The following is a 27,161-nucleotide window of genomic DNA, read 5'->3' on the forward strand; positions in this document are numbered from 1 at the left end:
AATGTCATGACCTTGCTCCAGAACCCCAGAGGCCTGCAATGCCATTCTCCCATAGAGGCTTGCTATCAATTACACACTGCATCTTTTCCTACCAGAGATACCTCTAACACCTATATGGCAAGGCTGCTTGCACTATGGCTATGACTCACTGCAGAGGTCTTTTCTATTCTGGGGCCCCCTTTGAAGCTGATGGCCTTCTGTGTCACCAGGTATATGGGCCAGAACAATATTCCTACTTGTTCAATGTGTTGTCTCTAGATCCCAAAGTGGCTTACCAGGCACTGTGCTTCCTTCTTTGTGGTAGGAAATGCAAGATGCAATCATTTTTCTTTTACTTTGGCAGAGATATTTTAGCACGTCCATGACCACTAGATGCTAAAAACTTCACTAATGTGACTGGTTCCTGAATTGTCAAGAGGGTTTCTTCCACTCTCTGGAGCCATGGGTCTTAAATTGACTTCAGTGTACTACCTCCCTTTGCTCATTCGTGCCAGTCAGCATGATGTAATAGATCAATGTGATGTTCTACAGGGTGTCTAGACAGTCCAGATCTCTTTGAAATATATTATATCAGAGGGTGGAAAAGTTAACATAGCCCTACAAATGAACATTCATTGTCCATTCCATATATTAATATGAACTCTTTCTAATCTTTTCTGATCAGAATAGAAAAAAACATTCACGAAAGCAGCTGACCTTATGCCATGTGTCTAAAGCCTTATTGATAGACTCCAGCAAGGATCCTCAATTCTAACACAGCAAGTGCAACTGACAGTCCAGCAGTTACAAGACAACAGGAGAGAAATGAGACAAATAGAAAACAGACACCAAAAAGGTATGCCTAAATACAAACATATCGATTATCACATTAATGTGAATGTACTAAACACTCCACTGAAAAGATAAAGATTGACAGACTGGATACAAACAAATATCCAAGTATATATTGTCCACAGTTCTTCAGGGTGATAGAAATATTTTTAAACTTGATTGTATTGATGATTGGTTTAATCACTTCTGGGAAAATGTATATTTTCCAAACACTTAAAAAGGGTGAATGTTACTATATATAAATTGTACCCCAATAAAGGTATAAAAGAAAACATTAAAAAAGAGGATATCCTCCAACTCATTCCATGAATCTGGAATATCCATCACCTAGCTAGTCAAGAGGAAGGGAGAAGACCGCAGACAATATAACTGATAAAAGTAGATGCAAAACTCCTGAACAAAATATTAAGAATCTCAATTCATCAATGTGTAAAGAAAGATAAGATATCCTGACCAAGCTGGGTGTGTCTCAAGAATGGAAGCCTGGGGGCTCCTGGGTGGCTCAGTCAGTTGAGCCCCTGACTTTGGCTCAGGTCATGATCTAATGGTTTGTGGGCTCAAGCCCTGCATCAGGCTCTGTGCTGACAGCTCAGAGCCTGGAGCCTATTTCGGATTCTGTGTCTCCCTCTCTCTCTGCCCCTCCCCCACTCATGCTGTGGTTCTGTCTCCATAATAATAAACATTAAAAATTTAAAAAAAAAAAAGAAAAAAAAGAAAGGAAGCCTGGCTTAACCTTAAATAGCTGGGTTATGCAATTCATCATACTAATAAATTCTCAGAGTAAACACATATGATCCTCACAGGAGATGAAGAGCATTTAATAAAACATAACATCCATTCAGCTTTAACAAAAAATGTAACCCTTTTTAAATTTGGAATAAAAAGAAACTTCCTAAACATGAGTTACAATAAACAGCATACTTAATGATAGAATGCTCAAGATCAGGAAATGTACAAAGAGATCTGCTTTTGCTACTCCTTTTCAATACTGGACTAGACATCCTATCCATTCAGAATGAAAAGGGGGAAAAGCATAAGTATTTGAAAAATATATGTAACCATCACTATTTGTAGGTACTGTGATTGTTCATTATAAATCCCAAGAATCTATAGATAAATTACTAGAATTAGTAAAACTGCTAAATTAAAAAAATGTATATTCAAAAATCAACGGCATTTCCACGCATTAGCCAAAATAAAAGGTGTATTTATTTAAAAATCTTACTTACAAAACAAAAAAACCAATACCAAAAAAGAAATTTTAAAATAGATGTACATGCTCTTTTTGGAGAAAATTATAATTGTAAGAGTTTACTGAAAGAGAAGATGTAAGTAAGGAAACAATATTCTACGCTATTGGATAGGAAAACTCAGTGTCCTAAAGATATCCATTCTCTTAAAAATATATATCTCTAAAATCAATGCGAATCCGATCAGATTCCCAACTAGGTTTTTTATGGAACTCAACTGTGTGTGTGTGTGTGCGTGCGTGCGTGCATTTATGTTCAAAGAGCAAAAACTAATATTTCTGAGGAAGAAAAAGGTGGGGACAGGGGACCAGCACTACTCCCTAGCAAGATTATTATAAAGGTATAGAAATTTAGACTCTATAGTATAAAGAAAAAACAAATAGATGGCTGCAACAGACCAGAAAGCTTCAAAACAGACTCATGTATATATGGAGACTGGATTTATAACAACAAATATTGTGTCAGCAGGGAAAAGGATGAGTTATTTAATAAATGGGATGTGGACAGTTAATTTTTCATACAGAAAAATGAAATCTGATCCTTACCTAAATGTGCATGGTTAAAACTAAAGGATCGTTAGACAGCAACATAGGAGAAAGTCTATGAACTCAGCACGGAGAATTGTTTCTTAAATACAAAATATAGACCACAGAGTAAAGCACACCCCTCTCAGCAGAGTCGGCCTCAGTGGTCTCATTGACCTCTAGTGTCAGGCCAGCACCTCCTGCCTCTTTTCCTTCAGCAGACCTTTGAGCAGGGCAGTCAGCGCTCTCAGGAGGTTCTGGATGGACAATAGAAACATGGCTGCTGCCTCCTTTTTGCAATCTCATATGAGACTGGCTCCATCTTCCCACAGAGAGAAAAAGTGTTCAAGATGCAGACACACTGGTTTAATTTAGAAAGCACCTTTCAAGAGACAAGCAATTAAGCTTTGAAACGTTGCTTCCCTGGTGTAATACCCTCCAGCGGGGCAGCACATTTCTTTGCCTCAGAGCTAATGAAAATCAACAACAATGTGTTTGGGGAAAGGGCAGGATGCTATGATGAGGAGTGATGAGGGAAATGGGCATGTGAAATGGGTGGAGACAAGGATGCCAATCATTTTAGCGTACAAAAGGGATGCACTATAAGTGACAAAATCACCGTGCTGGAAAAATATGTGTATCTTATCTGCACAGCCCTGGTTCTAGAACACCAATAGCAGACGCCCCTCCAGCCAGCCAACTGGGAGGATCTGATCCTCTTGGCTCACATGGGCCAATCCCAAGGGAGGGCTCTGGTTACATCTCCTTCTTGCTTCCCTCTGCTAAGGGAAGAGACTAAGCTGTGCAAAGGGACCCAAATGTTAGAAGGAAGAAATAGATCAACTCTAAAAAACACAACAGTTGCTAATTATTCTACCATTGATTTCTACCAAACTACTATTTATCCTGGAGAGTCCAGAGTTCTGCATTTAAGTAACAAAATAAATCTTTTTGTTGTTTACATGCCTCCAAAGTCATTGGGATCGTTTATATCAAACCCTCTCAGTAAAAGTGAATATTCCATCTGCTGTCTGGTGGACATTCAGAGCCAGTTTTAAATCCTGTGACCATTTATCTTTGTTTTAAAGACTAGCACATTTTTACCATGGCTCCATCTCATTATAAAGAAGTCTTTGGAAGATTATCAAAGCATTACAGGTATTTAAACTTGCATGTGTACTGTAAGTCAGTCTAGGTATGGGATGATAACTCTGGCTGCTAAAAGGGAAGTGCAATGACTATACTTACTCAGTAGACTTTATTTTTCACGCTGCCTAAGCTGCTTCTGGTGATAAGCTAGCCACGTATTCAGGCATTTATGTTCCTTGGGCTTTTGTGCTTTTGTCTACCCTGTGTCCCTATCAGAAACATGACTCTCTCTGTCTGTTCAATTAATCATCTATAAGCTGGTCATATATTTTATAAATTTATAAATTTTATTTATAAAATCTCTACTATGTGTCAGTCTCTTTAAGCATCTAGGCTACAAAATATAAAACAAAGAGTCCTTACCACGAATCTGAGAGGTTGGTGGAGAAGAAAGACACACACACACACACACACACACACACACACACACACACATTGGTTAAGAATATGAGTTTTTTGTGGGGGGGGGCACGACTGGGTGGCTCAGTCGGTTGAGCATCTGACTTTTGCTCAGGTCATGATCTTACAGTTCATAGTTTCAAACTCTGTATCGGGCTCTGTGCTGACAGCTCAGCTGGCATTTAGATATTAACAGTTATTAAAAGTGAAATAATACATAAAACATGTATTAGGTCAGGTAGTGATAAATGCTATGAAGGAAAACGGAGCAGGGGGATACAGTGAATGCAGGAGATTGCTGTATATTAAATAAGTCAAGGAATACTTGTCCAAAGATGTCGTGTGGGGCAGAGTCCTGGGTGCCTCAGCAGAGGGCTCACATGACAGTCCGGACAGAGCATTTCAAGCCAAAGAGCAAGGCCCTGGGGTAGAAGCACACCTGGTGTGGCCACCCGACAGCAAGGGACCAACATGGCTGACAGCAGTGAGCAAAGGGAGAGGAAGGATGTAGGAGGAGCTGAGGCCAGGGCCAGGCCACAGTGGTCCATGTAGACCAAGGTAAGAACAACATAAAATGGGGTCCATGAGAACAGCTTCCTTTAGGGTTGGTATTTGGGTAAAGCAAAGTCCTAAATGTTAGGGGTGTGATGTAAACACTCAGTACACATCAGCCATTATACCCATGGGAAAAAGGTGATAAGGAACCTATGAGCCAAACATCGGGAAAGCACAGCTGAGGACTCTGAGGAAAGGTGAAGTTTATAATCCAGCAGGAGAAATAAGAGGAGAATCCAAATATATACCCTCGGTAGATAAAATATGGCATGGGCGCCTGTGAAAGCTCAGCCCTCTGCATTTCAGGAAAAAAATCATAAGTTTTGAAGAGTATTGGCACATCCGTGAGAGACCATGGACCTTTCTTACTCCCTGAGCAATGTCCCCAAGGCCTAACACAGGGCCTCACACACAGTAGGTATTTGTTCAAACCACATTCAAACTATATTTATTGAATGGTTCCACAAACTAATTTAATCAGAGTATCCACACATGTGGAAACACTTTCAGCTTCTTGGTACTGACAATATTATTTTAATTTCTGGCACCTGGGTGGCTCAGTCGGTTAAGTGTCCAGCTTTGGCTCAGGTCATGATCTCACTGTGAGTTCGAGCCCCACGTGGGGCTCTGTGCTGACAGCTCAGAGCCCTGCTTTGGATTCTGTGTCTCCCTCCTTCTCTCTGTTTTTCCCTCCCCCACTCACACTCTGTGTCTCCCTCAAAAATGAATGATTGTTTAAAAAATTTTTTAATATTATTGTAGTTTCTTAAACTTTCAGACAAAGTAAAATGAGTTTTTATGTATTCATGGAGCCAGTACATTGAATGTTTCACCAGGTCACTGAGATTCTTGGCAACTGATGACAAAGAATCTCTTTAAAGCACTAGAGTAGTTATAAGGAAATATCAGTTGCCCTCTTTCAAAAAGGATGGCAGGGTTTCTTGTGAAATATATCCTAATTATACCCATAGTCCCTGGCACTGGTGTCCCCATCTGGTTCGCTTTGTTTGAGGCCAAGAGTCATAAAACAAAAGGGCAGCAGAGGCCATCAGAGGTCACTCTGGCCAACGCTCACACACAGCATGCTTGTATTGTGAGATGCATCAATCTGAACATTAAAAAAGCAAAAACACAACTTGTCCTATATAATTTCCCATCCCTACCCTGGCTAAAAACCATTATTCTTTTTCTTTTTTTAAGTTTTTTTTTTTTTTTTTTGAGAGACAGAGTATGCATGCACCAGCTGGGTAAGAACAGAGAAAGAGGGAGAGAGAGAATCCTAAGCAGGCTCTGTGTTGTCAGCACAGAGCCCAATGCAGGCCTTCATTTCACAACCCATGAGATCATGACCTGAGCTGAACTCAAGAGTCTGATACTTAACGCAATGAGCCACCCAGGTGCCCTGTGGACCATTATTCTGACTCCAGATGCAGAACTGGAGATTAGTCTAGATGTGGCTAGTGGTGACAGGGCACATGATTTTACTAAATCATTCAGTAGAGATACTATTCATTTTTCTGTTGGTCAGGAGCAGCTGCTGGGGGCCTCTTGGGGTATCCAGCAGTGAGGGGCAGAATACAGGCATTTGTGGTACTTAGGGCAAGGTATGTCTTAGGTACTCACATCACTGGGAGAAAAGTTGCTCTAAGGGAAAAGAAATGCTGGGAGGAGGGTGGAAATGTGGACACTGATGAAGGAGGAGATCAACCCAGCAGCATCAGCATCAAACAGAGTTGCTAGGAAACAAGAAAATCTTGATACAGTGGGATCCTGGGAATTGAGGCTAGGTGAAAGGAGAAAGGCAGGAGAGGAGAGAAAACAGTAATGACTTCAGGAACGTAGAAGGGAAATGCTTAAATCATGAAGGCAGTAAGCTCATTTTTAAGAGCAATACCAAAAAATGAAAGGAATGTGGCATTTGTAAAGAGATGAGAAACGTGAACAGCAGAAATGAATGAAAGGTCAAGCTAAGCTAGGAGAAGAGTCTCCCACTTCAAAGGTGGTAACAGCTGCCCTCACTGTCCCCTGAGCAGCCTCCCCCGCTCTCACCCCTAAACTAGAGGTCCTCATAATACTGCCATGAAAATCCTTGCGATCAGCTTTAGAGTCTTGTGAATCTCTGGGATTTGTGTTCAGGAAAAAAAAAAAAAAAAAGATACTGTAATGAACTGAGGGAAGCTTAGCTCTGGAGCAGAAGACCAACCTGAACCTGAAATCTCTCCCACAACACTCCCTGAATTTTCTACTCTGTGAAATAAATGCTTATACTGCCTGAAATGATGCTGCTTAAGGGTGCATATGTATCACTGCATACCTTTTCAAAAGACAAAAAATTTTCAGATATTATGAGAGGTGTTAGCTGGTAATTTACACATTAGTATAAATTAGCCTGTCCACTTTTCTTTCTACTATCTAGCTGAGATCATTTGCTATAGGGGAAAGGAGGAGTCTCAAAAGTTAATAAATGATTCTTTATATTTATTCATATTTTATTCTACTTTATGTTACTGCTACTTCTTTTTTTCTCTTATTTTTTTTTAAAATAGTTTATTGTCAAGTTGGTTTCCATATTAACACCCAGTGCTCATCCCCACAAGTGCCCTCCTCCATGCCCATCACCTCCCTCCCCGCCCCCCGCCGGCCCAACCATCATCAGCCCTCAGTTTGTTCTCGGTATTCAAGAGTCTCTCATGGTTTGCCTCCCTCCCTCTCCCCAACTATTTTTCCCCTTCTTCTCCCCCATGGTCCTCTGTTAAGTTCCTCCTAATCCTCCTATACTTGCAAACATACAGTATCTGTCCTTCTCTGCCTGACTTATTTTGCTCAGCATAACACCCTCAAGTTCCATCAACCGCAGCAATTTCTTACTTGACACATCCCCAAAGGCAAGGGAACCAAGAGCAAAAATGAACTATTGGGCCCTTTTAAATGATTAAAAGCTTCTGCACGGCAAAGGAAACAATCCATAAAACTAATAGGCAACCGATGGAATGGGAAAAGATAGTTGCAAATGACATATCAGATAAAGGGATAATATCCAAAATCTATAAGGAACTCACCAAACTCCACACCCGAAAAACAAACAATCCAGTGAAGAAATGGGCAGAAGATATGAACAGACACTTCTCCAAAGAGGGAATCCAGATGGCCAACAGACACATGAAATGATGCTCAGCATCCCTCCTCATCAGGGAAATATTACTGCTACTTCTAAAAAGGTTTTGAGGCAGCAAACATTTTTAATTCTGTGGAATGATTTTATGAAACAAGATACACTTATTCTGCTCGCCCATACACACATAAAATAGCGATGGTGTCTAGTTGAAGGTATACTCAGAACATGGTAGGGAGGAGGTTGGAAACATTACGTTAAAGCTATTCTTGATAACATAGAAAGTAAGTTGTTTCCTGCTAGTTAAACTACAAAAATCCATACATGTTATATAAGAATGGAGCAAGTGATACTACATCAATTTTAAAGGATCGGAATGGCTTCCATGCCTACAAATGTTGGCTCTAATCTAATTGAAGGTAGCACTACAGTTAGAGCAAGAAGGTGTCTAGCCAAGAGCCAGATGGTCTAGAAAAGGGAGAATGAAAGAAGCAAGCCCTGAGCCTTGATTTTGCATGCTGTGCCTAGAGGAGAGAAGAGTGGGGCCTAAAGACGTTTTTGTCAAATCCTATAGCAGTTGATGCCCTGATCTACATGAAGCTTACCACACAGCTTTCTAACTGCTCTCTAACTTCCTTTGCAGATTTGCTTCAAAGGAAGAAATGCATTGTTAGCAACATGCTTATCCCGAGGGTTTGATAGCAAGCAATGTTGTTGTGTAAACTGACGTTCCTTTAACATGGGTCAGTTTAACTGTTTCTTACTCTAAGACCACAAGAGGCTTTGTACATAGGACCCAATTATTATGAACTGTGGCCCTGGCCCAGAACTTCATTAACAAAGACAGAGAGGAAAATCTCCCTTCTTCTCCCATTTTTCCTCTTCCTTTCCCTCATATTTTCTTCTGTAATACGTATATATTCTTTCTGTTTCTAGATCCCTAACTTGCGTTACCGTTCAGCTTGTATTATGGATAAGAGGGCTTCAGAGGCATATCCAGAGCACCCTCCACCACCATTGTTTCTAGGAGAAAAAAAACATTGTTAATTCCAATAACTGATTCTTAAATGAATTTTGGACCATGACCCAGTGATAACACGCAGACACTTTGTTCCTGTAAATTGGTCTTTGTAGCCAGTGGAGCTGGCTGGGAAATGCATTTGGTAAATCATTCCCAGTATTTGGGAAGGAAAGAGAAGGTTCTAGAAGAGATGAGTCAGGGGAGGAGATGGGTAGCGGAGGGGCAAGGAACAAAGAGCCAAGCAGTATTCTGAAAATGGACTTTAAATCCAGCCAGAAATAACTGTCTGATCAGGCCTCGCTAAAGATTTTCTGAAATGATGAAGCAAAAATTAACAGAAATCTTTAAAAGCCTCTCTCAGTGAAGATTACATTCTCATCAGTGATAAGCTAGTTGGGTTTATAAATAACACACGTTCTGCCAGGTGATCTTGATAAGGCCTGATTCTCCCCTCCAGAGTTGGAAATTGAAGCTTTTTATGTCTGTAAGAACACAGCATCTGGTACAGTGTCACACCTAACTGCTCTTGCCCAATGGCTTGATATAAACATGATGATCATGAGTCTAACCAAACAAAAGGACAAAGGTTAGCTTACTTCCAAGTACCTAAATGGACACAGAAAGCTGGGGTGGGAAGAGCCGTATACTCATCAAGCTACATCTTACCTACTTAGTGTGTGGGTATAAAAGTGTGTGGGCTTCTGTTTGGCAGGCATGGGAGAGGTCTGGTAGGAACTAGAAGCTATCAAAAAAAGACAAAAGTCAGTATGATATAGTTGCCGCAATCCTTCTCTCCTGAAATTAAGCACATGGCTCTTTTCCAAGGGGAACATAACAGCAGTTCTGTCAGAATTCCATAATTCTACATATTGAAAGCTTCAAATATTTATTTGCTCGTTCAACAAGCATTTGTGGGCTATCCACTAATTTCCAGGCACTGCTGGTCTACAAGAGGCAACAGAAGGCACACAGTTGCGATCTGGTAAGAAGAGGGAGTGTGCCTGAGGGGCTCTAGAAGTACAGAAGACCGGCATATTGTGGGAGTGGAAACGAGAGATTACCTCAACTGCATTCAGTCCTGACTGGTTGATCACTTGTAGGAAAAGAAGACCCATGCCTCCAAAAAGGAATGGGATAGAAGGACTGGATATGATTCTGTCGGGGGCCAAAAAGAAATGAAACACTCAAAACTGAACCCAAACAAGACACACCAGATAGACTCACAGGATAACCATCTTGCAATGTGTACGTTCTGGAAGACTAGTCAGTGCCCCAGAGTGACAGGGAGCCGGAGCCTTCTCATGGAGAAGGGGGTTTGCCTGACAGGCCAGAATGCACTGCCATTTTGACAGTGACTGTCAATGTTGATTTACTCAAAGTGTCCCTTCCTCTTGAGAGCCCTGATGCAGTGTCCCAAATAATGTGACAACTAAGAAGACATTGCCAGGGCAGTCCCAGAACAGCAGTGACTGGTTTCAGCTTGGGGCTAGGGCAAGTGTTCTAGTTCTGGGGTCAGAGTTGGGTTTCTAGCAGAGCTCTGCCACTTCTTGGGCCTCCGTGACCTCATCTGTAAAATAGGACCCACCTCTCAGAACTTCTTCAGAGCAAGGATTCAATAAAATGATTGCTGTCCTGAGCTTAGCGCGTAATAAACAGTCCACATAGGTCCGCCATTATGGTTACCGACAGTAAAGAAGGGCTTTTTCTGTCCGCTGTCTGGAAATGAAAGAACACTTCACCTACCTCCGTTCTGACCTCAAACTTTCTAATTGAGTAGTTCTTCTTTGCAGCTTATCTCTTAACTTGGGCAAAGGACCCTGTAGGCAAAGCCTCCCCTGAGGGGAAGTGAAACTACCCCTTCGAGCAATGAGAACTGCCCTGAGCCAGCAAGACCCCCAAGTGAGTGACCCCAAGACCATGATCCACCTAACCTTCACTGTCCTCTCGCACGTACCCACCCATCTTTGTCCCACGTTTTCCTCATATAAACCTGGAAGTATGCTTGACACTCTGGAGACAGTCTTTGAAAGGCTAGTCTACTGTCTTCCCAGTATTGGCCTCACTGCATTAATTCCTTTCTTGTTTCTTGTTTCTTCACCACTTGTCTCTCTGTCTTTGGATTTTGTCATTAGCAAGTGGCTAAACCTTGTGTGATTGGGACCCCCCGGGCTGGTGCTCTTGCACCCTTGCGTTCTAGCTATAGGAAGGCAGTGCTGCCCTGGGATTCAGGGGGAGGTATAATGGCAGTCTTTAGACAAGGCAGAAACCAGCCAGGAACGGAGATTGTGTTCCCTCCTCTGGGGCTCTTCACCTGCCCAAGCCCCTTCTCCTGGAGTCACATTAAGTAAGCAAGAAACGGTCAGTGTTTAGTCCTGTATCTTGCATACACTTTCCCCAAAGTCTACCCACATACACACTTGCAGATGAGCTTCCAGAATGCTGCAGACAGGAACTAAGGTAAGGGAGGAAAGAAAGAAAAGCATTCAGGAGACTTTTTCTGAAGTAAAAAAAGGGTTCTTGCTAATACAGGGGAAAGAGAAGGTGGGATTTAGCAAGAAAATGCTTTTACAGATCTAACACATTATCACAAACAAGGGCAAAGAGACTTTCTAAGGTCTCTGAGTAAAGGGGAAACCGAGGCTTAAGAAGGAAAAGGCCTACAGACACATTAAGGGGTCTGCCAGCTTTTTGGCCAACAGGAGCTGAGGGCTTCTATCCTGGCAAGGACACATCCAGAGTTCCCATAAAGAGCCAACAGCAGGAGGTCAGGAATTGTCTGGAATGCAGAATTAGGAACGTCAGAGATGTCATGAAAAGAAATGCAGAGGATCTGAAAATCATTCAGAGATGCAAGCCAAAAATAAGAAGGGAGAATGGGTGGTAAATGGCAGGACAGAATTATTGCCCTGCAGGAGTCAAGGTGGGCAGGGACAATGGCAGTGAGAGCATCCACTCTGATTTAAAGGAACAGTAAAACAATCCACACTAATCTGGGGATATTCTTTGGAATTAACTCATTTGAATAAGGATCTCTTTGAGGGTCTGGAAATTAATGTCAAACAAAAGATTGCAGTGGAAATGTAAGAACTAACTCACATGGAGCATCTCAGTCCATTACCTTGCTGACAGCTTCTGGTCCCCATCCCATTCCAGGGATCAGACCAGACGTGCCCAGGCAGAGCCCTCTTAGATATTGCCTGGCTGTTCCAACCCCCTGAAGGGAAGGAAAACAGAGTTGGTTCAGATTTACAAGGCCTTACCAGGTGTACCTGAAGGTTAGGACTAAGAACTTTTGCCCTTCCTCTTCTATCTTCTAGTAATTTAAAGACCCTATTAGAATCGATCTACCCAAATGGATCTGGCCAAAATGTCAAAAAGTTAGATGCCCACAGATGATGGTAGGGTTACAAAATGAAAATAAATAAATGCTATGGATGGCCCCAATTAAGGTTTTTAATCATCTCTCTCAAATTCCTAGTTTCTAACTTAATTCAAAGGATGTCAATCAAGGTAAGCATCTTGGCATAGAGATTCCTAGAGTAAAAACCTCTATATTAGGATAGAGTGATCAAAGATAAACCAAATATAATCCTATTTTCTCCCCCCACACACACACACACACCCACTTCCCTACATCCACCTCAAATCCTAGGTTTAGGGTATTTCTTAGAGCCAGGGCTCTGCAGATTTAGGGAAAATTTAATGTAAAAAAATGATAAATGTATTGGATTCTTCTAGAGCCTATCCTGAACATCTGACCTTTGCTCGGACCCCATAATCATTTATCCTGAGGGAAATAGAGCAAGAATGGGAATCTGGGATGCTCAAGACATTAGTGACAACTAATTTGCACAGGACTTTGATGCCTCTGATTCTCTTCTTATGGATAAAGATGAGAAAGAATTCCAGGTAAGTCAAATCAAAATTTTCTTCATAGCTGTTTGTAAATATTCTCCCCCTTCTCTTTGTGTGTGCATTTTGGTCTCAGGGGGAACTTCTCAGTCCCTTCCTATAATACCTGCATCTGGCTCCAGAGGAATGTGTGGACATGCCACAGCGGCTGCTTAACTTTAATTGCCACACTAGAGCACATGGCCATATGTGGACCATTGGGAGCCCCAAAGCTCCAGGAGATGACCTAAGTAAAATAAGTGGTAAAGACCTTCTTAACATCATTTTTACCATTACATCAAGATTTTCAGAAATGGTAGAACAGTTGGTTGCACATTCAAAACTGACATGTTCCAGGGTGCCCGGGTGGCTTAGTCGGTTAAGCATCCAACTTTCTCTCAGGTCATGATCTTGCGGTTCGTGGGTTCGAGCCCCGCATCGGGCTCTGTGCTGACTGCCAGCTCAGAGCCTGGAGCCTGTTTCAGAGTCTGTCACTCCCTCTCTCTCTGACCCTCCCCTGCTCATGCTGTCTCTCTCTCGCCTAGAAATAAATATTTAACAAAAAACCTGACATGTTCCTTGGAAACATCTCTTCCATCTCATGCACCATAAAACAAAAGCTACAGTCTGCAACCTGAAAGAAGATATTGCTAAGAGCAGTATCTTTGTGACAGAGAATTCAAGAAACTGATTATTTTAAATGAATAGGACACCTCAGGATTTCTTAAAGATATGCATTATCAGAAAATATTCTGGGCCAAGAACACTCTGCAGAATCCCCCAGCAGAAGATGAGGCATGTCAAACACCCACAGACTAAGAGCAATAAAGTGTAAATAATTTAGAACGCCTTGATATTATCCTGCCTACTCATCATGCACATCTTCAATAATTAATTCAGCTCAATCTTTAAAGAAATTCTTTCTACGTAACAAATCATTCTTTCTGTGTTGCCTGTTAACAACAGGAGATCATTTCCTGTTTGGGATTTGTCCTTCCCAAGTAGGGTGCATTTATTTGTACTGGAGGCATTTTCTTGCTGTTGCTGGTTTCCATGGACATATTCTGCACATGCTCAGTGAGCAACATGGTTCTGATCAGAATTTTTCTTAAGGTACTCACCATTATCAGGATCTGTTTTACTGCTTTATAGATGTTGACCCTAAGTCCCACAGAAATTCTATTACCTATTTTACAGCTGAAAAAATGGTTAAATAATTTGAATAAGATGCTCCTATCATACCTATCTACCCCCAACAGTGACAGATCATTGCCTGGCATATTCACCATGGGAACAAGACTATATAACTCATACACAGTGTTAACTGGGTTAATTTTGTGCAGAAAAAAAAATTGTCTTGTTTCACAAGAAGCTGGTCCCTTTAAATATCTAATTACTGAATCCTGCTAAATCATTCACACACAGAAAGCCTTGGAGGATGGGGAAGTGAAGTGACAGGGTAATTGAAAATAGCTGAGAAACAGTGATATCAAGTGTTTCCAATATAAAAGAGGGACATCAGCTGCAAGAGAAGATTTACAGGTGTAGGGAGGGGAACTGGAGCATGTTTATATTTTGTAGGGTGCAGTTTGCTCCAGAAATGAAAATTATTCCAGGAAAGTCAGAGTCAAGACGCTGCTATAGATGGAAAGGACAGTTGAGCAGAAACCCCAAGACCCAAAGAAGAATCAGATCAGGTAAATTCAGGACACTGTGACTCTAAATAATGTAGCATTAGCAAAGTGGGATTTACATAGTATTTATGCTTTAAGGCTTTGTCTCCTAAAAGAACTAAGAAGGTTGGGGGCGCCTGAGTGGCTCAGTCAGTTAAGTGTCTGACTTCAGCTCAGGTCATGATCTCGCAGTTTGTGGGTTCAAGCCCTGAGTTGGGCTCTGTGCTGACAGCCAGCTCAGAGCCTGGAGCCTGTTTCAGATTCTGTGTCTCCCTCTCTCTCTGACCCTCTCCTACTCATACTATCTCTCTCTCAGAAATAAATAAGAAACATTAAAACAATTTTTTAAAAACTGAGGTCAAAGCAGAGGTGTTACATATTAAGGAATGATGTCTTTTTTATTGTACATTTTCATTTTTTGTTTCACTTGCATATGCTATTTGGATTTTTAAAAATTGAGATCAAATCCAAGAAAGTGAAATGTGTAAAGTATATGGATCTTTTGTGTATAGCTTCATGAATTTTTACATATATATGTATATATATATATGTAGGTGTGTATACATATATATGTGTAAATGTAATCAAATTCCAGATCTAGATACAAAATATTTTCTACCACCCAAAAAGCTCCGAGGCAATACCCACCAACCTCTACCAGAAGTAAGGACTATTCTTACTTCAAATACCATGAGTTAGTTCTGCCTTTCCTTGGTAAATCATAGAGATGAAATCAGACAGTATATGCTCTTTGGGCTCCGGCTTTTTCACTCAACATAATGTCTGTAAGATTCATCCACATTATTGTATATATCAGCAGTTTGTTCTTTCGTATTATGGTTTTGTATTTCATTGTATGACTATACTCCTAATTTATTTAGCTCTTCTGATGATGGACGTATATGCTGTTTCCAGCTTGAGACTATTATGAAAAAAGCTGCTGTGGATTTTTTTTATATCTTTTTTTTGTTGTTATTGGACAAATGCACTCATTTCTTTTCCATCTATACCTTAAAGTGGAACGTCTGGGTGATAGGGCACGTATATGTTTAGCTTTAGTTGATGCTTTTGGTGGAGTTTATAATAATTCCCTCAGATTCTCCTTCAGGACATTCCTCTTAGCTGCTGGGACTGCTGCCAGCTGTCAGCCCTCTTTGGGAATTGCTTCAGCAGAAGAGTGCTGACTCTTCAGCTCACACCTATGGACACCTGGGGTCTCCCTTAAGACCTGATGATAGAGGAGGGAAAAAGCCTAAGTTCAGTTCATAGATGGGTTGGTTTGAATGTTGAGCACAGGTCAAAAACAGATGGAAGTTCATACTCATGGATGAACCTAAAGACAATGGTGAGGGGGGATCCTCTCAACGAGCAGAGCCTTGGGCTTTAAATCTGGTCATCCACTTTGTGTGATAAGAGAAGTAGTCAGGGGGTAAAATATACACAGATCCATGGACAATAGCAAATGGCTTATCCAACTGATAAAGGTTTGGAAGGAAACGGGAAGGTTAGAGACAACGACGTGTGGAGTAGAAAGATGTGGATGGACACATGGGAATGAGCTTATAGTATGGAGATCTTAGTATTTCATGTTAACACTCCACCATGGGAAAAACCATTAAAAATCCAGAAAGACATCATTAAAAATACAGTTGACATTAGCCCCTATCATTGGCCATGCCAGTGCTGGCACAATGGACATATGAATGGAGTAATCATAGTAGGGATAGCGACTATCTGTGGTACCAGCAGCATACCTCCCACTTACAAAGGTTGATGTTGCCCATGCTGCTGTTGAATGTCCAACCTGCTAGCAACAGTGACCAATCAGTGATAAGTCTCTGATACAGCACCATCTCTCAAGTAGGTCAACTAGCTACTTAGTGCCAGGCTGATTACTTAAACCTCTGTCATCCTAATGACACAGTGCCTCATTTTGACAATACTAAAGACATATTTAGATATGGGTTTGACTTTCCTGCCCAGAGTTTAAGCCAACTCTACTGTCTGAAGTTTACAGGGTGATCCACCACTTTATAGCAAAACATCTCTGTGATTGGGCACATGACTATGGGATTCACTATTTCTATCAAATGCCATATAACCGAGAAGAGTGATGAAATAACCTGTTGAGGAACAGCTCACGTGCCAATTTGGAGGTGGTATCTTGCAGGATTGGGTGTCATCCTCCAGGACACAATGTACACTCTAAATCAGTGACCTTTATATGCCTTCTTTGGGACCTTCTTTGTCCCCAGTAGATTGAATACATTGGTCTAAGAACAAAGCAATAAAAGGAGGAAAGGCTTCACAATAACATGACTCCCAATGATGGCGAGATTTTGTGCGTCACATCCCTGCAAGTCTGGGTTCTGTAGGTTTAGAGGTTCTGGTTCCCCAGAAGGGGAATCCTTCCACTAGGGGACTCAGCTATAGTACCACTGAAATATGGCTGCTGCCTGGGCATTTTTTGCTCTTTCTGCCAAGAGACTTAATGTTAAGAAAAAGAACCACTGTTCTAGCAGTAATGAATCATCAGGAGGAGAGCAGGGAGGAATATAGTTCATATCCAGGTGACTCAGCTGGGTGACTCTTGTGGCCAGTTTTGGTGGTAAAAGGAATCCTGGCCTGAGAAGAGCATTGTAACCAGGGACTCAGCTCTCAGGAATGAGGCTCTGGTTCATACCGTCAGGTAAGCCTCTGAGACCAGTAGAGTTGGTTACTGAGGGTAAAGGAAAGCCACCCTGGGTCATAGGAGATGTGAAAGGTATCTGCCCCAGCTTAGATAGCAGAGACTACAGTTTGTCCAAAAAGAGTCCATCAGAATTTTTAGATGAGCTATTCTTGAACCTTTATGAGGAAGCAAACCTGGGTAGTACAAGCAGTGGACTCTAGCGGAGCTCTGATGTACCACGCTGATCCCCTCTTTGGATTGATGTGCCATTTCCCTCACTTCTGAGAGTGTGACTGGAGGACAGCCCTGGGACTGCCTGGGCTGGGGAGAGGTGCCTCACCGCAGGTCACAACTCTGTCCCAGGCCAGCCCACATCCAATGATTGTTCAGTCTTCAGTGACCGATCTGAGGCATAAAACCAAGCTCCCCAGTCCCAACCCAGAACAACTCTAAATGGCCATCCCAGCTTTAGTGCTCCTCCTAAGGTCTTTCCTGAGACTGCCCTGTAGCCCAGCTCTGCCCTCTGCCCAAACCTCCTTCCTCTTCCTTTCCTTTCCCAGGTGCCAGTCCCAACAGTACTACCTAATAAACTTCCAACATGCTTATCTGCATCACAGAGTTTGCTTCCTGGGGAATTCAAACTCTCCAGAGTTTTCCAGAGTGGCTGGACCAATTTACATCCCCATCTGCAATATATGAAGACTCTAATTGTTCTATATCCTCACCAAACTCAGTATTGTCAGTCTTTTAAATTTTAGCCATTCTAATGGGTATGTGTAGTGGTACCGCACTGTGGCTTTAATTTGCCTTTTCATAACGCATAATGATGTTGGACACCTTTTTAAGTGGTCATCAGGTGTTTAGATACTGTCTTTTGCCCATTTTTATTGAGTTCTTTGACCTTATTGACTTATTTATAGGAATGATTTACAAATTTGTATTTGAGCCCTTTGTCACATAAATGTATTGCAAAGAGTTTTTCCCATATGGTGGCCTGGTCTTTCCACTTTTTTTTTTTTATATTTACGTTTCATGCATGCACATGAGCAGGGGAGGGACAGAGAGAAAGGGAGATAGTGAATCCTAAGCAGGCTCCACACTGTCAGCACAGAGCCTCACACAGGGCTCAATCCCACAACCCTGGGATCATGATCTGGGCCAAAATCAAGAGTCAGACACTTAACTGACTGAGCCACCCAGACATCCAACATCTTTTTACTTTCTTAATCATGGCATGCTGGTTTTATAAAAACAAACAACCAAACAAAAACTCTTTTCACTTTGAGATAATTTTAGATTCATAGCTATTTTGCTATTGGCAAAAATAGCATAGAGAGGTCACTCGGGTTCTCCCAATGGCTGTAACTTACATAGCTGTAACATAGTAATAAAACCAGCAAATTGACATTGGCAAAATGTGTTTATAGAGTTATGCCATTTAGTCCGACTGCAATCAAGACACAGAGCTACTCATCGCTCCAAAGATCTCCTTTGTGCTACCCCTTCATACTCATACCCATCCCCTTCCCGAGCCCCCATCTGTAACCTCCAGCAATCACTAATCTGTTCTCCATCTCTGTAATTTAGTCATATCAGGAATGTTATATAAATGAAATCCTAAAGTAAACAATGTATATGACCTTTTCAGACTGGTTTTTTTCCACTTGGCATAATACCCTTGAGGTCTATCCAAGCCCTTTTTTGTATTTAGAAAATTATGTTACTTTACTACTATTATTTGAGCAATTTACTATGTTTGATAAGGGAATTAACTACTTTTTGTTATTATAAAGAAATTCTCATCTTGCATATAAAATAGTGGAATGATAAGTCCCTGGGTTTTAAATGTCCAGGCCTAATTGGAGAGGTCCCATCCCTGCCCATGTGGTTTGGACCAGGGGGAGAGCACCACATGTTCCTGCCCTACAGGTCATGGTTAAGGCCTCCAGGACTGACCACAATCCACAAGGCCCCCGACTTCATGTCAGGTGTATAGAATAAGGATGTATAAGGGCCCACCTGAAACTTCTCTTTTTATTGGTCAGAGGTGGTGAGAAAAACAAATGACTCATTTGGCTTTTAAGAATGATGAAACAGTTTTTTCAAAATGGAACAAACATATTAGTAACCACATTTGTTCTTATAATTTTCAGAAGAAGTTAGACAGCCTCGCCAAATGAGAAAGTGTTGGTGGTGCTCACTTCACTGCATATAACATTATTTCTCTGAGCATCGTGTCCCTTTCTGCCCCCTATGCCTTGTAGCTTCCTCCTTGAGGCCACCAGGACCTCACACCTTCTCTATCATATCTGCCATGAGCATGATCTTGAGCTCGGTTCTGTGGCTGCACATGCTAATCAACAGCCTGCAAATCATCTCCGCCCTTCACTCTGAAAGGGACACACTTGGTGATGTTTTATTTCAATTGATTCTCTTTGCATTTTCAACGGTATAGTCAATATCACAGAAGGTCATCAAAACAACACAAAATGTAGTTGCTGCCTTTCCTCTCTCAGAACCATAAAGGTGGGAGGAAGAAGAACCAAGGGCTTTTCTAGGGTGACTGGTAAGTGTGCAAGGAATAGATTGGCTTGGGGCTCAGCTAGAGATTGTGTATTGAGCAGTAATGGAGAGATATCTCTGGAACTTCATATAAGAAGTGCCTGGGGGCCAAGCTTCATAAACAGCGGAGCTGGAGGGCAATTCTGGACACAAGACAGCATGGGGCTCCCTGCAGGTAGGGCTTCATGGATCTTCACTCTATAGCTGTTGAGTCATGCTTTAAGGAGACTGTGCCTCTCCTCTGTTTCTACCAGTTTTTCTCTGCGTCTCTACTTACAGTCTTCTAAGTTTCTATACTCCCTAATTCAAATTGTGGATGGATTTGATTGGCTGAGCTAATCACTTTTTTCGAGCCAGCCTATGAGTCAGCTGCTCTCAGGTCACCCTGGCTGTAGTCCAATCAGAGGTAGCTGGGAGAGTCTGGGTCACATCTATGTGACTTCACACATGGCTGTCTAAATCTGTCCCTGTCTAATGCCATGCATTTTTTCCTATGGCAGTCATCATGGTTAACATGTCTAATATAAAAGAAACAAAGAGAGATGTGTATAAGTGGTTGGTTTCCTTTTCTTCAAAGATTAGTTCCAAAGTAGGGCTCCTGGGGGCAAGACAGTGGCTGTTAACCTGCACTGCTGTGAACTGATCTGTTCCTAACTCACATATAGTTACTGCGTTTCAATTTATTATTATAAGATGGTAACTAAATTTTCAAAATACATTGCGATTTTTCAATCTACATTTCCCAAGTGGATTAATCAACTACTGTATAATAATGCTGCACAGCAACTCTGACAACCTGAATGACTTAAACAACAACTATTTATTTCTCATTCATGGATCTGAGTTGTGGCTCTGTTGAGCTCAGCTGAATTCAACTGGGGAAAGCTAGACATGGCCCTAGGCTGCAGGCCGTTTGCTTCCCGTGTCTCTCATTTTGGGACTCAGACTGAAGGAGCTACGAGGACATGTTCCTCTCCTGGTAGATGGAGGAACTACAAGAGGCCAAGCCACACCCCACAGACAGACTAAAATATCTGCTCATATCAGATCTGCCAATATTGTAATGGCCAAAGCAGGTCAAATGGCCAAGCCCAAGGTGGACAGGAAAGTGCACTTGTTCCCTGGGTTGGAGAAAGGGGAGAGTGGGTATTTGTTGAACAGTAACAACTGACTAGACCTACTGCCCTGAATCACAGGAGAATTGCCTCACAAGACAGTTGATGGTACACTGGCTGCCACTAAAACCTCCTTGAAAGAATAAACCACACCTCCACTTCTTTTGTGCCTGACTTCAAATTATGTAACACTACACATCACTCCCAGAAGGTGCTCAATATTATCAGAGTTCTGGACTTTTACTGATCAAAATTATCAGAGTTCTGGACTAGGATCAGCATCAATCAACACGTGACTATGGTCGGGTCAAGTCGGTTGTTATCTCTGCTTGAAAGGCTGGGTCTATAGAAGATAAAACGGCAAAATGTAGTTAAGAGCCTGGGTTCTAAAGTCAAAACACCTGGGTTCTAATCCTACCTCACAGCTTCTTAGCTCTGTGATTTTGGGCAAGTTGCCTAGCTTCTCTGTTTCAATTTCCTCCTCTATAAAGTGAGGGTAATAATAGTGACTGTCTGATGGGGTTGTTCTGAGGAGTACGCAGTATATTCACAGAAAGCCCATCAAAAAGGGCCTAACCCATGATAAGTATTTAATTGTTGTAAGGAAACTTGAAAAACTAAAAAAGCAATGTCTGCCATTTAAGAGAGGTAGGATGATAAAGTAGAAAGAGCTGAGACTTGGAGCTAAAAACCTTGTGTTGAGTCCCAGCTCCTCTATTCATACCATCACTGACCTTGACCAAGGCCCCATTTTCTCAACTGTGAAATAATGGCTCCCGCCCCTGCTGGTGTGAGGATCAGGTGACATGTGTGAAGGCACTTCTGCAAAGTGAAAACCATCAGAAAAATGTGAGCTGCTTTTATCAAATTATTCCATTTTTGCCTTACTTCTCTGATGACAACTAATGGATGGTGAAGGAAATCTCTGCTAGACATTCCTATTTCATCTTTAGAGATGTGCCAATAACATGCATTTCTCTGAAGCTCTTTTTTCTATAAATCATCACATTTCCTAATGTTACAGACACCTAGCAAGTTGGTCCTCACGGATGACCATGGACAGAAGTGTGTCCCTCATTTCTGAGTGAATACTTGGGCTTCTCAGAATTCCACATTGACAATGAATATAGAGATTTTTCTTGAATATTTACTTTGTGCTACTATTTGGCCAATACCTGTGGTCTCCACTCTCTGTCTTCCAGGCCCCTAGTGAACCCCCTGCACTCCCAGTATTCCACTGCAGCTGCTCTTGTCAAGGTCACTGATGACTTCAGCATTGCCAAAGCCAATGGTCATTGCTCAGCAAATCTTAGTGAACCTATCAGCAGTTTTCATTTAGTAGTTGATTACTGCCACCTCCTTGAAAGCTTTTCTTCAAATGACCTCTGGGACACCAGCCTCTTGGTTCTGCTCCTCCCTACCCAGCTGTTCCTTCTTGAGCTCCTTTGTCATCCTCTAAATGTCACAGGCTCAGTCCCAAAATCTCTTCTCATCTCTATGTACTCTCACTCCCTGGGTGATCTCATTCAGCCTACTGGCCTCAGATACCATCTCCATGTTGACAACTCCAAAATTTAATTCTGTAGCCCAGACATCACCCCTAAACTCCAGGGTTACAAATCCACATGTCACCTTCACTTGGATGTCTTGTGACATCTCAAATGTGATGCGTCCACAGCTAAGTTCCTGTTGTCCTCACTTAAATCCACCACTTTTCTTCCATCCTCCGTCTTCTTTTATACTCCACATGCAATTTATCAGTGATGCTGTAGGCTCCACTTTCAAATTACATCCAGAATGTAACCTTTTGTTTTGTTTTGTTCGTTTTTGTGGTTTTTTACCACCTTTACCACTTGCATCCTTGTCTGAGCCAGCATCATCTCTTGCGTGAACTGCTGAAATGGCTTCATGTTTCTGTCTTTGTGCTATTCTCCTCTCCTCTCCCAAGAAGATAGAGCCTTTTAGAAGATTACTCATATTATATCACTCCCTTGATGAATCCCTCAGTGGCTTCCTACTTCACTCAGAATAAAACCCTAAATCGTTATTCTCACCTACAAGAGCCTGTAAGTTCCAGCCCCCCATTTCTCTCTCTGACCATCTCTTCTAACTTTCTCTCCATTACAGTTGGAGAGAAACTGTATCCTTCTCCAGCCACACCAGCCTCCTTGCTCTCCCCGGACACACCAACTTGCTCTCATCACAGGGCCTTTGCACTTCCCAGCAAGCCCTGTCCCTCCTTCAAAACACTGTAGGTATAAACACATCAGACAAAAGGAGCTGTTACCAGGGTGTGTCTCCAGTGCATCTTTAAAAGCTATTATTTTCTCCTCTGGAGCACCTGGGTGGCTCAGTCGGTTAAGCGTCTGACTTCAGCTCAGGTCATGATCTCAAGGTTCATGATTTCGACACCTGCATTGGGCTCTGTGCTGACAGCTCAGAGCCTGGAGCCTGCCTCAGATTTTATGTCTCCCTCTCTCTCTGACCCTCCCCTGCTCACACTGTCTCTCTCTCTCTCTCTCTCTCTCTCTCTCTCAGAAATAAATAAAACATTTAAAAAATGTTTAAAACGCGATTATTTTTCCTTGATGCTTTTTAAAACTTTTCCAAATATTTTCAATGAATGTTATGTATCTATTTCATAATCAGAAAATAAATGTGATATAAATTGAAGTCAAGATCACCAAGGACAGTGCTATTGCTTAAATACAGTGTAAAAAGGCTGCCTTGTCCCCAGTGCAGGCTCCTCATGCAGCTCAGAGAGTATGTCCACAGACAGGCCTAACAAAGCCCCTGGTCCCCTGTGGATCTGGTCCTCCCCATCCTCTTTGCCTCTTCCACAGCTCCCCCAGCTAATGAGCTTCATACTAGGATGGTGATAACTGATCTCTGGGTACAGATTCTGACTCACCAGATTAAACTGCAATGAAATGCTTTTTAATAAGTAATCTGTGCTAAGTAAATTGTTATTTTCCCCTCGTGAGTGGCATTTCCTGTCATTCTAAAAATTAATCTTATTTAAGAGATGCTTAAAATATGGGGTAATATCATGGTTCTTCAGACCAAGCAGTAAATGAGTAATTTAATCTGTTTGAATTACAAATCTTGATTCTTTTAATGCTATTTTCCTTGAGATCTATTCCTCTCTCTTCTGTGGCTACTGGGATGGACATTCTGATTTTACAGAGTTCTCTGTGTAAAGTAGAGAAAATACTTTTAGCCCACCTGAACTTAATATAAACCACAAAAAATCCTTTAAATATAGTAAATGATAAAGGTCAGGACAGCATGATTGAGGAATCTTCCTAAGGTTCGGTAGGTAAGTGTCAAGAGCATACAAAATAAATGACCTCAACTTTGTCCGGAAGAAGAATGACTAGGTGTACCAGGCATCGTAGCATTGCTGGAAGTACTAGTTTCACCCTCATTTTTAAACTTCAGACGTTCCCTGGAAGGTAAGTGGACAAAGGCTTGTGGTGTGAGGTGAGAGACAGATGGGGAAATTTATCATGGATTTTATTATGTGTTTCAAACCTTTTGTGTATGTCTTTGAGGCCCTTGAGAAATATTACATTGAAATCTGCCTTTAAATATCAGTCATCTTTATACTGCTCTGCAGTCTCTTCTCTTCCTCGGAGAGATCTCTGGAGTGGAACAGACTTCCTAGCCTTTGTTCAGCTCCAGGTTCTGTCCTGTGTTTGCACCTGTGGCTGTCAGTATGTTGCCCCATCCAAGGCCTGAGAGTCTGTGACATAAAGAAGGCAAAGCTTTTGCCGGAGTGAGCCTAACTCAGCTTGTCTTGTGTGTAGAAATGAGATAGAATGTATATCATAGGACTAGCCCTATGGTTTAAAGAATTCAATGAAATGTCATCAAAACTGACTGATTCTGCTTAAGATAAACATCAAATTTGAATTGTCTCCTTTTCTATGGAGAGATTGACCTCTCCACCCCTGTAGGTAGCTCAGGACCTCTAGTTCTCTTCAAAATTGGTCAGTGCCCCCACCTCCACTACCACGATGCCTACCACCTACACTGCAATGGCCTGTCACCAGCCCAGGAACAAGTCTGTCTTGTGCATTCTTGTAATTCACAGCCCAGTACAGAGCCTGGCATATGAAAATACTCAATAAATATTTGTTGAATAAATGGGTAGATGACTCAACAGATTAAAATGCTTCCTTCCAGGCCACCAGCAGCCCCATATGGTGTTCATACACAAGCTGCTTGGAGGAGGAGGCCAGGGACTGCTGAATTGCTCACCCTGGCTCCCCATCACCCCAGGCTTGGTCTCCACATTTGCACTGATCAGAAAGCACTGATGCTATCACTGCTGCCCAGGCCCTGGAACTTTTGCGTTGTAGTTCTTGATGAAATGGAAACAAAAGCAAAGGCTTCGCCTGGGTGGCTTAGTCGGTTAAGCATCCGACTTTCGCTTAGGTCATGATCTCACGGCTCGTGGGTTCGAGCCCCGCGTCAGGCTCTGTGCTGACTGCCAGCTCAGAGCGTGGAGCCTGTTTCAGTCTGTGACTCCCTCTCTCTCTGACCCTCCCCTGCTCACGCTATTTCTCTCTCTCCTAGAAATAAATAAAAATATTAAAAAAAAAAAAAAGCAAAGGCTTCATAATTATATAGGCAATAGGTTGACTGAGGACTCAAAACCTACGAGACATGTACCCCAGTGCTGCCACTGAAGTCTTCCCAGTTGTTCCTTTTGATCCACACAGGGGACTGCATGAGGATGGGGCGTCCCTCAGCTGGTATGAGAGCTGCCCAGAAAGCTTCATATCCTACTTTTTCTTCCTTGACCCCATTCACAGCTGAGCTCTACTATCATCGTGTGTTCCTGAATTTTTGTTGCATCCTAGACACTGATGCTTCTCCTCTGGTATTCATTTAGCAACCAAGGTTGCCCTTGGAACATGACGTAAATATGATGAATATCCCAGCCCTTATTGCGTCAGCGTAGCGGTATGTGCAGACTGCTCATTTCAGCAATGCTCTTTACTCCTGCCTGGGCCCCTCAGGCACTTGGTCATGACTTGTGGTTGCGCACGGATTACTTTGTCAGCCAAATGCTCTTAGGTTGGATTCTCTATGTTTATAATTAAAAGCCATTACAGGTTTTCATTTAGTTCTAAGTAGGAAACACTTTCACTACTTCTATGCAAAACAACAACCTAGCAATAGTATCAATAATAGTACCCAGTACTATCTAACACTTGCACTGTTCTAAGGGCTTTACATATTAACTCATTTACTTCCCATAACAATCCCAAGTGATGGGTATTACTATAATCATGTCTGTTTACAAATGAACAAACTGAGGCACAAAGAGGCAAATAAGTTGCTGAACACAGGTAGTAAGAGACACAAAGACTTTACTGAAGGCACCTACCATACCTCTCTCCAAACTTGACTGAAAGCTACTCTTCTTCAAAAGGGAAAGTCCTAGAAAGAAGCTCTAGGCTCCAAGTATGCAGAAGAAAGCCAAATTCCACCAGTGTCCCCCACTAATAAGTACAGAACCAAGCAATACACTCCCAAACAAATAACTATGGAGCATCCACAAGAGACCTCTGTGGCAGTGGTGTTTCCAACAAGCCAAAGCCAACTCCTTTAGGAAACTTCCTATTGCAGACATTCCACACTAGACACAAGGCTGGGTTTCAAGCATGTCCACGTACATAAGTTTGATTTCCTTCTTCTGATGCTGCCATGACTGTGCATAAAACCAGGTATATATAAGGGTCAACCTGCCTTTATGCTGGACTTTGATCTTCAGTTCATTTAGACAATTTGATAAACTTGTCAAGTCTCACAGCCTCATGTTTGCATTCTGGGACCCATCCTATCATCTCCCTGTAAGTGATCAATGGTTTATATTTTCCTTTGTTGCTTGTTTAGGGAACATGCACCTGCTATATTTCTAAGATACTCTCAGTTAATCTGAGCTACTTTTACTGAAATACCATAAAAATAAAGTCACACAGGGGCGCCTGGGTGGCTCAGTACATTAAGGATACAACTCTTGGTATCAGCTCAAGTCATGATCCAGTGGTTCTTGAGATCAAGCCCCACATCGGTCTCCATGCTGACAGAGCAGAGCCTGCTTGGGATTCTCTCTCTCTCTTCCTTTCTCTCTGCCTCTCTTTCACACGTGCGCTCTCTCTGTCTCTCTCAAAATAAACATTTAAAAAATAAAGTCACATTCCATGTCCTTCCTCATGACTGTCTTACAAAGATTTTGCTGTTGCAGATGAAACAAGGTGCACTGGCTGATACTCTGCATGCCTTGTGTGTGTCATCACACTGAGGATGGGGACCGCCTGGAGCATTCAGAAGAAGAATCATCACCCCAGAACTGCCTACGTATCTCAGCTTTAAAAATAAATATTTGCCCACTAA

General features: G+C 42.0%; 1 long non-coding RNA gene across 1 annotated transcript; it reads left to right on the top strand.

Annotated features, from left to right (window-relative positions):
- The first annotated feature begins 665 nt into the window (after positions 1-665).
- On the top strand, positions 666-27,161 carry LOC120247939. Its single transcript, XR_005532448.1, has 4 exons — positions 666-835; positions 12,580-12,750; positions 14,314-14,429; positions 27,013-27,161. It is a non-coding gene; the product is annotated as an uncharacterized LOC120247939 (long non-coding RNA).

The sequence above is a fragment of the Hyaena hyaena genome, unplaced genomic scaffold (assembly GCF_003009895.1).
Source record: "Hyaena hyaena isolate Hyena2069 unplaced genomic scaffold, ASM300989v1 scaffold_558, whole genome shotgun sequence".
Lineage (NCBI taxonomy): Eukaryota > Metazoa > Chordata > Mammalia > Carnivora > Hyaenidae > Hyaena > Hyaena hyaena.